The sequence below is a fragment of the Polypterus senegalus genome, chromosome 4 (genome assembly GCF_016835505.1).
Source record: "Polypterus senegalus isolate Bchr_013 chromosome 4, ASM1683550v1, whole genome shotgun sequence".
Classification (NCBI taxonomy): domain Eukaryota; kingdom Metazoa; phylum Chordata; class Cladistia; order Polypteriformes; family Polypteridae; genus Polypterus; species Polypterus senegalus.
The window spans coordinates 235,192,182-235,209,115 of NC_053157.1; the positions used below are offsets into that span (position 1 = coordinate 235,192,182).

The following is a 16,934-nucleotide window of genomic DNA, read 5'->3' on the forward strand; positions in this document are numbered from 1 at the left end:
CTATTTGAAAGGCACACTTTTTAATGAGAGTCTAGCATCAGGTTAGCGAAACTTGTGGCCTGTTGATCTGCTCAGTTAAGTAGCAGAGGGGCTTGTTAATCAGTTTCAGCTGCTTTCGTGCACTAGAAAGGCAACAATGAGAGGACCCCCAAAAACAGGAATAAATTGTTTAACAGGTGGAGGGGGGCCACTGACATTTTTCCCTCCTCATCTGTTTTTTCACTCGTTTTGCATTTGTCTATGGTCAGTGTCACTACTGGTAGCATGATGCCATACCTGGACCCTACAGGGTTTGGTGGCACAGGTAGTCCAACTTCTCCAGGATGGCACATCAATACCAGGTGCCACTGCCAGAAGGTTTGCAGTGTCTCCCAACACAGTCTCAAGGGCATGGAGGAGATTTCAGGAGACAGACAGGCAATTACTCCAGGAGAGCTGGATAGGGGGCCATAGAAAGTCCTTAATCCCTTAATCCATCAGCAGGACCCACTGGTATCTGCTCCTTTGGGCAAGGAGGAACAGGATGAGCACTGGCAGAGCCTACATAATGACCTCCAGCAGGCAGGCCACTGGTGTAAATGTCTCTGACCAAACAATCAGAAACAGACTTCATGGTGTGGCCTGAGGGTCTGACATCCTCTAGTGGCCACCATGGAGCTCGATTGGCATTTGCCATGGGATACCAGAATATGCAGGTCCACCACTGGCACCCTGTGCTTTTCACAGATGAGAGCAGGTTCACCCTGAGCACATGTGACAGATGTGAAAGGGTCTGGAGCAGCCATGGAGAACATTATGCTGTCTGTGACACTGTTCAGCATGACCGGTGTGGTGGTGGGTCAGTGATGGTATATCTGGGGAGGCATATCCATGGAGGGGCACACAGACCTCTACAGGCTAGACAACAGCATTTTGACTACAATTAGGCATTGCGATGAAATCCTTGGAGCAACTGTCAGACCCTATGCTGGTGCAGTGGCTTCCTCCTGGTGCCTGACAAATCCCGGCCTCATGTGTTTGCAAGAGGATGAAGGAATTGATATCGTTGACTGGCCCCCATGCTCACTCACCTGACCTCAATCCAATAGAACACCTCTGGGTGGGACATTATGTTTGGGTCCATCCGACACCTCAGACTGTCCAGAAGCTCAGTGATGCCCTTGTTCAGATCTGAGAGGAGATCTCCCAGGAAACCATCCGTCGTCTCATTAGGACGTTGTTGGGGGGTTTTGGGGGCATACAATCTACTGAGTACGATTTGGAGCTGCTGCAATGAAATTTCGGCAAGATGGTTTCGCCTGCCACATCATCATTTGTTCCGTTTGATTTTCGGGGTGTCTTTGAGTTCAGCCTCCTATCTGTCGGTTGATCATTTTCATTTCCATCCTTTTGCTCCTAACACATCACCATATCAGTCCATAGCAGTAGAGAGTGCCAGCAGGATTTTTTTTCCCATTGGAATCTGATGTGTTACTTTCATTTTTAAGCAGCATATATATATATATATATATATATATATATATATATATATATATATATATATATATATATATATGTGGCAGAGGACCTGGACACAGACAGGCGGACATCGTTTCTGTACCCAACACACTCCTATATTATATATACTATTTACAGTAAATGTTCAGTGCACACCCCAGTGCCTCCAGCACCGATTCCCCAAGGTCCAGGCCAATAAATGCCTTTCTAGCCGCCTCCAGTCCTCTCTCCAGCTCCATCCTTCTTCCACCCGACTTCCACCGCTGAATGAAGGGAGACGGCCCCTTATATAGGAACCCGGATGGGCTCCAGCTGCTTCCCGGCAATCTCCTGCGGACACACCCCCGTGTGGCGGAAGTGCCGGCTGCGCGCCCGGAAGTCCTTCAGGTGTCCCTGCTCCTCTTCCCCCTCAGCACTTCCTGGTGTGGCAGAAGTGCTGAGGTCCAGGGTTGTTCGGGCACCTGGGCGCCGCCTGGCGATGGCCACAGGTCCCTACAGGGTTGGACTTCCAATCCTTCTACCCGTGGCCCCCAACACAACCAGGGCGGTCGCCCCCTCGCAGTCTGGAGGAGGCGTCCTCCTGGGCATCCCGGCTGAGCTCCACTCCCAGCCGCATGCGACTATATATATATATATATATATATATATATATATATATATATATATATATATTTTTAGTAATTAGATACATTTCTGGATGCGCTGGGACACATCATCAGTGATGTTTCCTGAGATCATCGGGTGTTTCGGGTCTCACAACATCAGACACCCTCTCTCAGGTGACCCAGCCGGGGTTGATCACGCCCAACTTGTGTCCCAGCAGCACTGGCCCACTTTGCGGACCTCTTGATCCAAATCCACCTCGAGGCTCTTTCTGCGGCTTCTGTGATGGACTTAATGGCTCTCCTCTTTGCAGCTCCTGTGATTCCAAGCCTGGCAAAGATCTTACACAGGGATCGAGCGGCAAATCCTCTGCACCCTACTTCTATGGGCTCACAGCAAGCCTTCCAGCCCTTCCTTCGGCAGTCCTCAATGAGCTCCTGATACTTGAGCCGCTTACGCTCATTTGCCTCTTCCATGCGGTCCTCCCATGGGACTGTCAGTTCCAGCAAAAGGACTTGCTTGGACGATGCAGATGTTAAAACTATATCGGGTCTCAATGAGGTTGATGTTACAAATTCCGGGAACTTGAGCTGCCTGCCCAGGTCAACCCGCAGCTCCCAGTCTGCTGAAGATGAAAGGAGGCTGAATGATTTTTGCTTTGCTTGCTCCTGCTCACCAGCCCTTATGAAGGCAATTCTTCTCTGGCTGCCAACATATTTGTTGTTGGCCACTGCATGTGAAATGGTCTCTGCTATACACTTTAGGACCTGATCGTGTCGCCAACGGTATCGGCCCTCTCCAAGGGCAGATGGGCAGCTACTCAGAATATGCTCCAGGGGTCCTCGTCCAGGACAGAGTGGACACGTTGGAACTTCACTCTCACCCCAAACATGCAGGTTTGTTGGGCTGGGGAGCACGTCGTACACAGCTTGGACCAGGAACAGTATATATATATATATATATATATATATATATATATATATATATATATATATATATATATATATATATATATATATATATAAATACACATTACAGCATTACTACAGGAGCTTATTCCAGACACTATTGATTTCCTAACTGTCTTGTCCACCGTGTACATGCTTCGCTCCTCCTGTGCCTCTCCTCAGTACCCTTTACTGCCATCAACTTGTCTGGCCTGGCTCTTAATTTGTTAATCTCCTTCACGTAAAGCCTACTTGTGTGATTCTGTCATTTCACGACACCTTGCTCACCTCCTGTCTGCTTTTTGACTACCAGAGGTACACAGAAACATATTACGTGCTGTGAAAGCAGCAGGCACATTTTCATTTTTCGCCTCTGAAGGCGACTTGAGTTGCCTGCCATTAATATTTAGCGATGTAACATCGATCGGTAAGTTATTTGATTTGTTGTTGATGAAATTCTCCACCTGAAATCCATACCTCCAAACTCTCTTGTCTTCACACCTATCACTGGGCAAGACCAATAAAACTGTTTCCGCATTTTTATCTCATGATGTTTTGTGCTTTAGCTGCTTGTCATTTTGGCTTTAAATTTCACTGTAATTTAAGAATATAACTAACATTACAAAATGCCCTGTTATAAATGTTCATTTTTCTCTTTCCTTTTATTGTTCAGGTCATGAAGCTTCCGTTTTCATCCTCCAGCCTCCTGAACCTCAGAGCCGAGAGGAGTTTTTACAATGTGAGTTTGTGGTTTGATTGAATGGATCATCAGAACAGAAACCATTCCTCTTTTAATATCCCAGGCTCATAGTATGAAGGTGTAACCATCAGAAAGAGGCAAGCACATCGGTTAAATGAAACCTCCAAAGAGAGACAAAGTCGCTTAGCCGCTAATGCACAAGCGAGACGAGCACATCAGTAAAATGAAACCTCTGAAGAAAGAGTCACTCGCTTAGCGGCTAATACAGAAGCGAGGCGAGCACATTGGCAAAACGATATCCCTTTTATTTTCCCTCCCGCCGCTAATGCACAAGTAAGGAGAGCACGTCGTCAACACGAAACCTCCCAAGAAGACAAAGTCGTTTAGCTGCTAATGCAGAAGTGAGGAGAGCATGTTGGTAAAATGAAACCGCCGAAGAAATAGTGACTTGCTTAGCAGCTAATACAGAAACGAGGCGAGCAGGTCAGCAAAACGATATCCCTTTTATTTTTCCTCCTGCCGCTAATGCACAAGTAAGGAGAGCACATTGACAACACAAAACCTCCAAAGAAAGACAAAGTCAGTTAGCCGCTAATGCAAAGCTGTATGCGAGCACATCGGGAAAACGAAACCTCTGACAAAAGAGTCACTTGCTTAGCCGCTAATGCAAAACTGATGCGAGCACATCGGCAAAACAAATTCTCCTAAGAGAGAGAAACCCAGAGTTGTTCCTTTCAATGATCTGACATCTCTACATTTCATTTTTTTTCTGACGAGTATAATAGTTTCTAGGACCCTGGGCTTTTTACAGCACGGGCTTACACAGCTAGTTATTATACGATAGCTGCCAAATACTTCAATCTTCTTGAGGATATAAAATTGAAAGTGGAGCTACTTACTATGTGGTGCACACATTCCGGAAACGTCCATTTTAACTTCCAGGTTTCGCAGCTTGTATGCCAATCTCTCAGGTCTGCGCTAATAGTAGCATGCCCGGTTCCAACTGCTGCAAACGTACCTGTGCTTTACAAAAACGGCTGCATATAGATGTACTAGTAATTGGATATCAGCACCGAAAGGGTTACATTTTCAATTCTCATAAACTCTGTCCAATCAGATGAGCTCTTTACTGTGAATGGCACTGATTAAGCACCTAATTACATTTTGTCATCACAGCATCTGATTGGTTCTTCTTCATTGTCTGTCTTGTGCTCCACCCCCTTAGTTAAATTTTTGTCATCATGGCGTCTGATTGGTTCTTCATTGTCTGTCTTGTGCTCCACCCCCATAATTAAATTTTTGTCATCACGGCATCTGATTGGTTCTTCTTCATTATCTGTCCTGTGCTCCACCATCATAATTAAATGTTGTCATCACGGTGTCTGATTGGTTCTTCTTCATCGTCTGTCTTGTGCACAACCCCCATAATTAAAGTTTGTCATCACAGCGTCTGATTGGTTCTTCTTCATTGTCTGTCTTGTGCTCCGCCCCCAGTCTCGTTACACACTCACAGATCTCCCCCCTCGTTTCCTTTTCTCTCCTTTCAGACTCCTGTGCCCTCACACTGAACATCAACACGGCACACAGAGAGCTCCGTCTGTCTGAAGGGGACAAGAAGGTGACACGTGAGAAAACAGATGCCGGATATCCCGATCATCCTGACAGATTTGACTGGTATAGCCAAGTTCTGTGCAGAGAGGCTCTGACTGGGACTCGCTCTTACTGGGAGGTGGAGTGTGCTGGAGACTATGTGAAGATAGGAGTCGCCAGTAAAGAAATGAGGAGGAAAGGAGACGGGGATGAGTGCGGCCTCGGAAACAACGACCAGTCCTGGACTTTGCAGTGGTCTCATTCCAAGTACTTTGTGTATTACAATAACAAGGGCACTGTGATCAATGCCCCCTACAGCCCCAGAATAGGCGTGTATCTGGATAACACTGCTGGCACCTTGTCATTTTATAACGTCGCCCACAAAATTACCCTCCTGTACAGGTTCAATGCCTGCTTTACTGAGCCGCTCTATCCGGGATTTTGGCTTGATTGTGACTCCAGTGTAACCATCTGCTGCCTGACACAATGTGACCGCTAACCAGTACCCTCTATTAGTTGCATAAATGCAGGACCTATTTGTGTTTGTAATTTGGGGTGAAAATTAATTATATAAGATTAGGACCTCTGTGATTGAATTTGGGGTAAAAGAATGCAGGGTCAGTTTTTATTTTTTTTCTATTATTATTGGGTTTGATTTAATCAATAGCCAATCAGGGGGTCTGTGTCATGTTGATGGGACCTCAAACTTATAAATACCATTGATTCACAGCTACATGTTTTTCACAACTGCTGTGGCCTCTGAGTGCCACTGAATGTCACCTGAGAGGTGTTTGGTCCTTCTTCAGTAACACTACAGAAAGTCACTGTGTAGACAAAGTAACCAGAGCCACAGACCAGTGACTAAATGTAGGAGCAGAAAGTGGTAGAAGTGACAAGAGTGCTGTCCTCATGATAGACATGTTGTCCCAGACTTAAGAAATCTGCCTTCAAATTAATTTACTCTGAACGTCTGTAGACGAGGACTCGCCACACACTCAGATGCCAGCCATACTGACGTATGTGATGTAATGTTAGATATTAAACTGTTCTCCCTCCGTCTTCCTGGTCTCAGATTTGTCACTGGTGCGTGGACTCGAGGAGATGAGCCAACTGACTTATCCCACCATCACTTTTATGGTTCAAAGTGACAGTCGGTTTTGATATTTGAGAACACTCTTATCGTTCCATTGATAGTGAATTAGTATGCATTTCATTCAGGAGCCCGAGAGCCATGTCAGCTGATAGTGTGAAAAAGCTGGTGAAGTCCCAGAATGACGGAGCCTCCACACTCCTTTACAGGCCTCACCAGCAAGTGGCGACGCTAAATCAGTCATCTTCATGGAGCCTGAGAAGTTTAACAGAAAAAAGGAGTGAGTGGTCTGGGTGATAGAGAAGAGTGTTGGGGAGATACAGGGCGAGATGAACAACCTCAGCACATACAGAGTGAGTCAGGTGGGTGTGCCACCTGTGTGTCTGTGCAGCTGTGACAAGACTCAAAGAAAGAAAGAACTGAGGTTTGTTCCTCCTGTCGGATTTAATCCTCTTTGACTCGTCACATGATGATGGCTGTCCGCTTATCACAGATCGTATTGCTCATTGATCAAATCCGTATCTCAAAATATGACTGACGTCCAGCTATTTAAACACTCATCACTGCTGACCAAAACTATGTTGCCCTCTTCTCTCTCACTTGTTAGGCCATTCCATCCATTCTCAATGACTGACCTCATCAAGCCAATGGTCTCTGTGGTCACTCAGGTCCACATCACAGCTGCACTTTGGCAGTCATTCAAACTCTACAGACTAGAGGCTATGTTGGCCTCCTGTCTGACTGAGTATGTTGGTTGAGGTCATCTTGTACTTCCTTTGGTGGCACTTACAGTTAGGCCCATAAATATTTGGACAGAGACAACTTTTTTTCTAATTTTGGTTCTGTATATTACCACAATGGATTTTAAATGAAACAACTCAGATGCAGTTTTGAATGTTCAGACTTTCAGCTTTCATTCAGTAGGGAGAACAAACGATTGCATAAAATGTGAGGCAACTAAAGTATTTTTTTTAACACAATCCCTTCATTTCAGGGGCTCAAAAGTAATTGGACAAATTAAATAACTGGAAATCAAATGTTCATTTCTAATACTTGGTTGAAAACCCTTTGCTGTCAATGCCAGCCTGAAGTCTTGAACTCATGCACATCACCAGATGCTGGGTTTCACTTGGGGTGTCCCTGGTCTTCTTCCCCCCAGCACTTCTGGGTGTGGCGGAAGTGCTGAGGGCAAGGGCTCCTCAGGCATTGGGGCTCCCCCTGGCCATGACCACGGGCCCCTATAGGGTTGAGCTTCCAAGCTCCATTCCCGTGGTCCCCAAAGCCACCAGGGCGGTCGCCCCCAAGTGGTCTGGAGGAGGCATAAGCCCTCCTCCGGTCCTCCTGGGTGTCCCGGCTGAGAGCCACCCTCAGCCTCCTGTGACAATATATATATAGCAAAATACCCGCGCTTCGCAGCGACGTTGTGTGTTGAAGAAGTTATAAAAAAGAAAAGGAAACATTTTAAAAATAACGTAACATGATTGTGAAAGTAATTGTTTTGTGTATTTGGCGGCAGCGTCACAAAGCTGTTTCCGTCTAGCTGCATCAGAAAATGTACCACAACGTCTGACACGCCTCCTTTTTACTGTTTTCTCACAGCTTGGATTGCTGCTGTCATAATGGGTTTGAGTCTACATATATATATATATATATATATATATATATATATATATATATATATATATATACATACACATACATATATAAATACTGTATATATACACATACATATCTTCATATCTTTAAACATATATACATATCTACATATACACACATATATATATACATACCTATCTACATCATATATACACACACATACATACATATACATACATACACACACACAAATTATATATATGTGTATGTGTATATATATATACAATATAGATATGTGTGTGTGTGTGTATATATATAAATATATATATATATACACATACATACAAACATACACACAGGTGTATATATATGTATGTGTCTATATGTGTGTGTATAGCTTTGGTCACTGAGTGCAAGGGAAAAATAATAAAATGTAGTCTATAAGTTATTAAACAGTAAAACATTAACGTTTTAAGAAGTACAGGTACATTGAGCACTACTGGAGTGTTTGCGGGTAAACTACATTTTAAAGACGGTGTAACACAACAGGTAAGTAACTAACAGCAGCTAAAATGTATATGGATCATCTCTCGGTAGTTGATCCCTTTTGAAAGGCGCTACATGACGGCTGTGGTATAGAAATTACATTTTCTATGTGAACGTTCAAATTTCTGCCTCAGGTAATGTGCCTTACCGGCATTTAAAGAAAATTAGTTTTGTGTCCTCTGCAGTGTTAAGAGAGAAAAGCTTTGGTTTGGGATAAAAGGAAAAAAGGTGTAAAGAAAGGAAAGTTGCCTTTTTCTTTTATATAGTATAGAGAGATGTGTTCGCTGACGTTATGATCGCCTTTTGGGGACAGTCTTGGGGTGGGTCTTGTGTAGACTGGTGAGACGTCCCCGCCATTAATCGGCTGTGATGGCACTGTCAGTCCTCCACTCGTGTGCGTGTCTTCATAATCCGAGCTGAGGACCTCATAATCGTATACGTGCAAAAGAAAGTGTGAATCGCCTTAATATTATTTTTCCGTGGTGTAGAAAAGGGGTCCCGTGTTTGCACTTGTCTGGGCTATAGCGCAGGGGGAGGATGAAAAAAATTAAAAGTGCTCACTTTGACTTAAGGCAGAAGCGCAGTCAGCGTCTCAAAGGCCGGCACAGCTATGCACGCGCGCTGGCTGCTCGACTTTTGCTGGGCAGGAGACCCCATTTTCTGCAGACTCGTTCACGTGATTAAAAGTCTCAGTGCTCTTTGGAGGTCATTCATATATATATATATATATAGCAAAATACCCGCGCCACAGCGGAGAAGTAGTGTGTTAAAGAAGTAATGAAAAAGAAAAGGAAACATTTTAATAATAACGTAACATGATTGACATTGTCATTAGTGTTGCTGTCATATATATGCCTGCCTAAATAAGTCACCCTCGCTTTGCTCTTACTTTATTTACCGTTCATTTAATCATGGCTAGTGGCGGAAAAATTATAAAATGGAAGGAGGATTACACTGAGTATGGCTTTACCAAAAGAATTATTGATCGTGAATCGATTATTCATAAAGCTTCAATTGGTGATCTGTTTTTCTGTGTTAACCTCATATTTTTTCATACTTCTTCTATAACTAAGGGGGTGCGAGGGTTAAATGAATCGAGAAGAAAAGGAAACATTTTAAAAATAACGTAACACAATTGTCAATGTAACCTTTTGTAAGTAGTGCCTGGAGGACTCAGTGTGGAGAAACTCTAGAGACAGCGTGTGTATTAACTTGTGGATTTTTCTGTGAGTATTTGGTGGCAGTGTGACGAAGTTGCTTCGGAAGACGGCGTTAGCCATGGAGCTCAGCTCAGAGCGAAATGAGGTAAATGGGAGGGGAGATGATGACGCGACTCCCCCACCCGCCTTATCCGTCAATCCCCCACAAACACAGTCTCTCGGAATTTGCATAAGCACAGTCTTTGACCAGCAATTTGAACTTAGTTACAAAGTGATCAAAACTGTCGTTTATACCCTGCGTCCTCTCATTAAACTTGTATCCCGCATTAGCCGTGGGCATGTGAAACGGCAGCAGCAGCCTGTCTATGAACTTAATTTAAACTTTAGGTTTACACCGTGCTTTGTTTCTGAAGTAGCTGCAGGCATGAATATGCTTGTAGAGTATGTGTCACTCGCTCGCTTCTTATTGTTTCGCTGCCTTCTCAATTTTTCGAGCTCTTTCTGGTTTTGTACGTACTGCGTTGACAGTCAGTTCACGTGATTATGTTGGAGGCGTGATGATGTCACACGAAACTCCGCCCCCCATGGCCATTGAGCTCAACTCCATTACATTATATGGAGAAAAATAGCTTCCATTTATGACCATTACGCGTAGAATTTCCAAATGAAACATTGTGAGTTCGGCCCTTCCGGTTGGAATATGACCAAGCTGTTCGCTGAGCTTACTCTTGAGAATGCAACGTACAGTTGGCCATGTGAACAGTAATCTTGTCTCATATCTCACAGCTTGGATTGCTGCTGTCATAATCGGTTTGAGTTTCATGGTTTGTTTCAATTACGACAGTATTTGCAGGATTTGTTGTATTGAAGTGACATTCGGCATCTGTCAAGCGTTGTAAGCAGACAACCGGTTTCATCGATAAAATCACATCCAGCTTTTGAGAGTTTAAACATTCATAAACATCAAAGTGTCCACTACTGAAATCATCACCTGTGAATCTAAGATATTTAAGAGGCATTGGCGGTTGTCGAAAGGTGTAAAATATTTGGCCCTTTTGGTACACTTGAAAGCGACAACCGAACAATTCAGCGGCAGCCATCAACTCACATGCAGATATACAGGTGAAGGGCTTAAGCATTTCACAACCTGTCCCAGTCATTCAATACATGAGACACAATGTTCCTCTGGATATCAAGAGTGACCCTGAAATGGCCGTGCAATATGTAATACAGAGAATGGAAAAGGTAGGTGCCATCTCCGCGCATGGAAACCACTCGGTAAGTGACAGTTCTTTGATCGATGGTGATCACCTCGATAGACATGTTAATGGGGAATGTTTGGAATGATAAAGGAAATGGGTATCTGAACAATGTAAAGTAAGTCTAAAATACCTACACAATAACTATATTCGTAATAAACAAACAATAAAACAGCGGAGAAGCCGTGGATTAAACAAAAAGGCTGTAGTTATCAGTAGGGAGACGTGAATCCCGTGGCGAAGCAAGGAAGGAAATGTAGAGACTGGAACAATGGACGGCCTTATATAGGCAGGCAGCCAACAACGTGAGAGACATTGGGATGGGGACCCAACGCCGCCTCACATGGTGACCAAGCTTCAGGCTATGGACGTATATATGTATGTAAGTAGGATTCAGTTAGCGTTGGGAACCCGTGTACCAAATTTCTTGAAGATGGGCCCATAAGTAACAAAGACTGTTGAAAAGTTCAATATGGCGGCCGACAGTGGCGTCATACCACCGAAATAAGTACGTACATTGGTTTCGGTTAGCTCAGGGAAGCCACCTACCAAATTTCGTGAAGATGGGGCCGTAAATAAGAAAGTTCAACATGGCGGACGTTGTTGACCGTTACGTGTAGAATTTCGAAATGAAACCTGCTTAACGTTTGTAAGTAAGCTGTAAGGAATGGGCCTGCCAAATTTCAGCCTTCTACCTACACGGGAAGTTGGAGAATTAGTGATATTTGGAAAATTCAATATGGCGGCCGACAGTGGCGTCATACCACCGAAATAAGTACGTACATCGGTTTTGGTTAGCGCAGGGAAGCCACCTCAACAGTCTCGCTGCAGACTGCAATACCTCACGGAACGCCCTCCATATCATGGAATGCCCATAGGTTCAGTCACGGAACGCCCTTCAGCGCACACCATAGCACACACCCATGTAATGACGCAATTTATCATAACGCCCTTTCCCAGCGTCACTCGTATCCTGCCCTCTGCGAGACAGTGTTGACGCGCTCGTTGTACAGAATGCTGTAGTTGTACAAATTCCAACAGTTTTCTATCTGGTCAAACATAAATGACTTCCAGTTTCATGCTTATGCTGTCAAATCATTCTAAGCTCTTTCATGATTCTAACATTTCGCCGATATAAAGTACAGTTGTTTGTTTATTTATTTTTTTACTATTTTGAATGGTTGTTCATTACGTTTTCCCCTGAAGTGTTACATTATAGTAAAAGTAACAAATCTTATTGCTATCCAGTGTTTCAAACGGAATGTACCTCATGAAACTCATACCTAGAGATTTTCAATCTATAAATGTATTTTATATTCCCACTAGCAAATTATACACATGTGAAACAATAATAAGCTTCATTATTTTTAGAAGGTTTTCAAAAACAGCGCTACATATAAAATTAGTTTTAAAACTGACAAGGAAACATTTTAGGAAACAGTCTTTTATTTATTGATTTGATCCATCAACGTTTTCATTACTAAAAGCTGCATGTGTGAAATACTGGATGTCACGTCCATATCATTTGAAAGGCATGTGACAGCCAGTAGGATTTTACATAATTTAACATTTTTTAACAACTTTTCAGTTTGAGACAATCGTGATTGTTCTTAAACCGTTTTCGTGCAATATTTAAGTTGATTGCAAAGACCCAACTTATACCAACATAGACTCAAACTGTCTTTGAGTCGTCGTCTTTGTAAAATTTTGATAAATATCAAAAACTGTTACAACTACTAATAATAATAAATAGTGGATCAGTTACAGTGTGCCTTCAGCAGGCAATTATCCCGAGGTGATCTCATCATTAAACATACAGTATTTATTGTCTTGTGCATACAGTGCAATGATATTATTTACTGTACATGCCTCTCCAGAACAGTAATAATATAATAAAACACAACAAATATATAGAATACAATTTACAGTTGAGATATATATATTCAGGTATATTTCACATATTTATACCTAGTCTTTTTCTTACAATGTTTCTTATTATGATTGGCTGTTCAGTAACTCTTTAACTAAACACTTTCTTTCAAGCCATACTTAGCGCCATTGGTCCTTTACTATTTTCCAGAAGGGAGGATTAAGAAAAACACTTGTGCAGGATGACCAAGTGTGTAATAATCTTAGCAGAATGTCTTCTAGATATCCTGGACAGAAGGCAGCTGGGTGCCAGTAATAGTTTGTGGCTTTCACCACCCTCTGCAGTGGCCCAAGTGTGTGTGCCCTACCAGGATGTGATGCCGCCAGTGAAGATGGACTCCAGACAGTACATGTGAGACATCTCAGGAAGGCATTGGTGAACTTGGCAATAGGCAAACCGTGCTGTTTCCTCCTCAATTCATCAGTGATTGTTACTGTACGAAATTTAAACAAGCTCACCATTTCCACAGCACCCCACAAAAACAAACCACAGCTTAATCCATTCTCTGAAGTCTATGACCTGCTCCTTAATTTTTGGCCATGAAAGGTCAGATTGTCCTGGGACCACTGAGTCAGCAGATAGACCTCTTGTGTGCAAGCCATTTAATCATTGGTGGTGATCAGGCCTATGATGGTGATGTCAGCAGCAGTTTTAATGATGGAGCTGGTGTGGTGTCCAGAAACATACATACATATATATATATACATATATACATATATATATACATATATATATATATATATATATATATATATATATATATATATAAATAATCTTGATTTGTAACATGGCATTGTTTCATACAGTAGTTCTCATATTCAGTCCTAGGGGCTGTACATGTTTTCCCAACTAATTTTTGCTTTTAATTAGACTCCCTTCTTGAACTTGCAAGCCAACATTCTAGGTCTTGAAAATTAAAGTGATGTATCAAAACACACTGTTATAATTACCACATAGGGGAGTGTAACCTGTGGGGGGCATTTTAGCACCCAAACCCTTCACACAACCACACACACACACATAAGATCCAGGTTCAAATATGAATTTATTTTAAAGAAATAAAGCACACAATCCCAGTTGGGACATCCATCTGTGTCCTCCATCCATCACATTGGTCATTTTAGTTGACAAGGAACTATTGAACAGGTCAGAAAGCCACTCCATCCCGACTTTTCTTTACAGTGAATCACTGATCAAATCCACTGAACAAAATTACATCACTGTAGGCTTTCTGCCAGATGTAGTTACTTGGAAATTTTGAAGGCTGAAAAAAAAAAACCACAAAAATCTAATTTGTCGAACAGCAGCAACTGATGGGAATATTTTTTTTACCCCGTATTTCATCAAGAAAAAAGTTCATGTCCTTCAGGCATTCAAAAGTAAATAACAAGGTGGACAGGACTTCTTCAGTCTCTTCATCGTCTCCCCTTTGTTCTAATTTTTCAATTGTGTATGTGACTTCATCCTCGTCCATTTCCAGAATTCTTGGCCGGAGGACTGTCCCAACAAGTTGGTCTTTGTTGGCATCCAGCCAGTCACAAGCAGCCAGGATGTTTTGGATCAATGAAGACTTTTTTATGAAAAAGAAAAAAAAATACTGTCAAGTACTTTACTAGGAATATCAATCTATTAACTACACTTTTACTCAAAGAACAATCAAATTGGCTTATGAAATAAACACACCAATATGACCACAGCATGTCATAGGAATGCTCAGCTCAATTGATTTCTCTCGCTTTTTGTCTCTACTGCCTGTAGGCATGAGGTAGAGTGAAAAATAAAAAAAATAAACTCCAGTGTACAACCAGAGCAGTTCATGTTTAAGGTAATGTCATGTCTAGTTAGAAACCATTCAGAAAGTGCACAAATAACTCAAAATGACTAAGTGCTCTGTAGTGAAAAAAGCATTCATTTTTATTTACTAATACATTGCTGTAAGACCCATTTCAGTTCAATCTGAACGTCTACAGGAATTGTACTGAAGTGAGTCCCTGAAAGACAAAGAGTTCAATTACCACAGTATTGTCACTTGTGAAGGCCAAATTCATCATTTCAAATAATATGTAATTTAATTGTTCCCAGTTTAGTAAGCATGCTTTAAAAACTGCTGAAACATTCACCCAAACATATTACAATAGAAATGCTACATGTAAAAAGTGATACATAATGGAAAGTGTTTACCTGAAGTAAATGATCACTCCATTCTAGATTGGTTGATTTCTGAATGATATTGAAAACGAAAAAGAAAGTCATCACCTTTAAGGCATTTGCTGTGTTTGAGCCGTATTAGAATCATTTCACTACATACCTGACAGGGCTGTGCCTTTGTGAGGACCACACTTTCCATACTACTAGGCACTGCAATACAGATTATCAAGTATCATGCATTTCTGCAAATCAATTATGTAGCATTTCAACAATTTAAATACATTACAATTTGCTACCATAAATATGCTGACCTGCACATTCAGTTAATGCTACCTAATGCCACAGAGGAAACTGATCTTTGAAGAACAAGGAAGACAGTTAAAAAGTTGCACTCCACAAAAGGAAGCCTATGAAACCATTCATTGCCTAAATGTTACAAACAGTACAGTAAATGTTATACTATTGATTGTACTGGCAGAAATAATTCAGTCAACATTTTCATATTCTTCAGTAATGGAGAAGAAGGGTGGGGGAGAAAAGTCCTTGCTCTTACCTATCTTGTCTGGAATTGCTGGAAGCAGAAATAATTGCCATTTAATAAATCAGTTAGAGCACAAGCACACAAAACACTCATTTTTAAGACCACCATTCTCTGCCCCCATAACACCACTGACACACCACAGGGCTGAAGAAAGACACAAGTCAGTGAAGGCCTCACTGGAGACCTGATGTGTGACCTGTTGGTCAAAGTCTTTTTGTGAAGTTCTAATATATAAAATTAGTGTCAGAAAACTTTTCAACTGATAATTACGAAGCACTACCTGTGGTACACAGAATGTCCTTCTTCTCGTGTGGAAAGTGAAGACCGATGTCTTGGCTAGAAGAAAAAAAAATTTAGAAATACTGTAAGCTGACAAATTCTTATAATTGTCTTTCCCTTAAAAAATGCTTGAAAAGTTACACACCTTTTAATGCTGGCTTTGTGAAGTAAGAGAAGACACCACCATCTTCTAATTTTGGCATGTCTTCCTAAAAAAATGTAAATCGGGAAATTACAATTAATTCTATGAATAAAAAAAATCACAATATTCAAACAAATATTACACTTAAACCACTGACCTGACTGAAATCAAATGCTCTTCCAATGGCGATGTAGAGAGCATACTAAAAAAAAAAAGCAAGTTATTATTTTAAATCAACATTTACATCTTACTACTGGCAGAGTGTCCTCCACTTACCCTGAGCATAAAGATCCCACAGTCCAGACTGTCAATCTGTTTGGGTAGGTTCTACCAATTTAAGAGGTGATTAGTTAGTACAGGAGATATCTGTGTGTGTTTTTTGTCTTATACTAGTAAAACATATTGATATTTACATTCCCTTCTTCTGTGGTTCTTCCAGCTACCTGGCATTATTTTAGAGGCAATTTTCCTACAGATAAAATTTGTTTTGTCAAACTTGATTTATATTATATTAATGTATATTAAAAACACAGTTCATATGAGCTTTGCAGATGGAATATCATTGTAGAACTGGATTAATAATATTTAATTCTGAAAATGTGCCAATTAATAATTTTATCACACAGAAGAAAGAATTACTTAACCAAAATTTAGCTGGAGCCTTTCATCACTTTTTATGACAATGATATTCATTTCAGATTACAAGAGTAGAATTATTAGTAATAGAACAGGTAGAGGAATAGAGAACATCAGATAATATAATCTTTAGCAACTTTTAAATGAACAAATAATTTATGAAGGGAGTGACTTTAGCTTCCCACACGAGACCATAGCACACCATTACAAATATTTTAGAACCTTGAGGATGTTTTACCGCTGTGCCATTATGAATTATTTACACAGCTC

The 16,934-nt window shown here is 41.5% G+C and overlaps 1 protein-coding gene and 1 long non-coding RNA gene across 2 annotated transcripts in view; one reads left to right on the plus strand and one right to left on the minus strand.

Annotated features, from left to right (window-relative positions):
* LOC120528176 (oocyte zinc finger protein XlCOF6-like) overlaps window positions 1-16,934 on the plus strand; it is a 321,282-nt gene that overhangs the window by 188,013 nt on the left and 116,335 nt on the right. The window lies entirely within an intron of this gene.
* LOC120528192 lies at window positions 14,231-16,097 on the minus strand. Its single transcript, XR_005633472.1, has 5 exons — window positions 16,032-16,097; window positions 15,888-15,943; window positions 15,227-15,276; window positions 14,602-15,138; window positions 14,231-14,488 (listed from the first exon to the last, which is right to left on the minus strand). It is a non-coding gene; the product is annotated as an uncharacterized LOC120528192 (long non-coding RNA).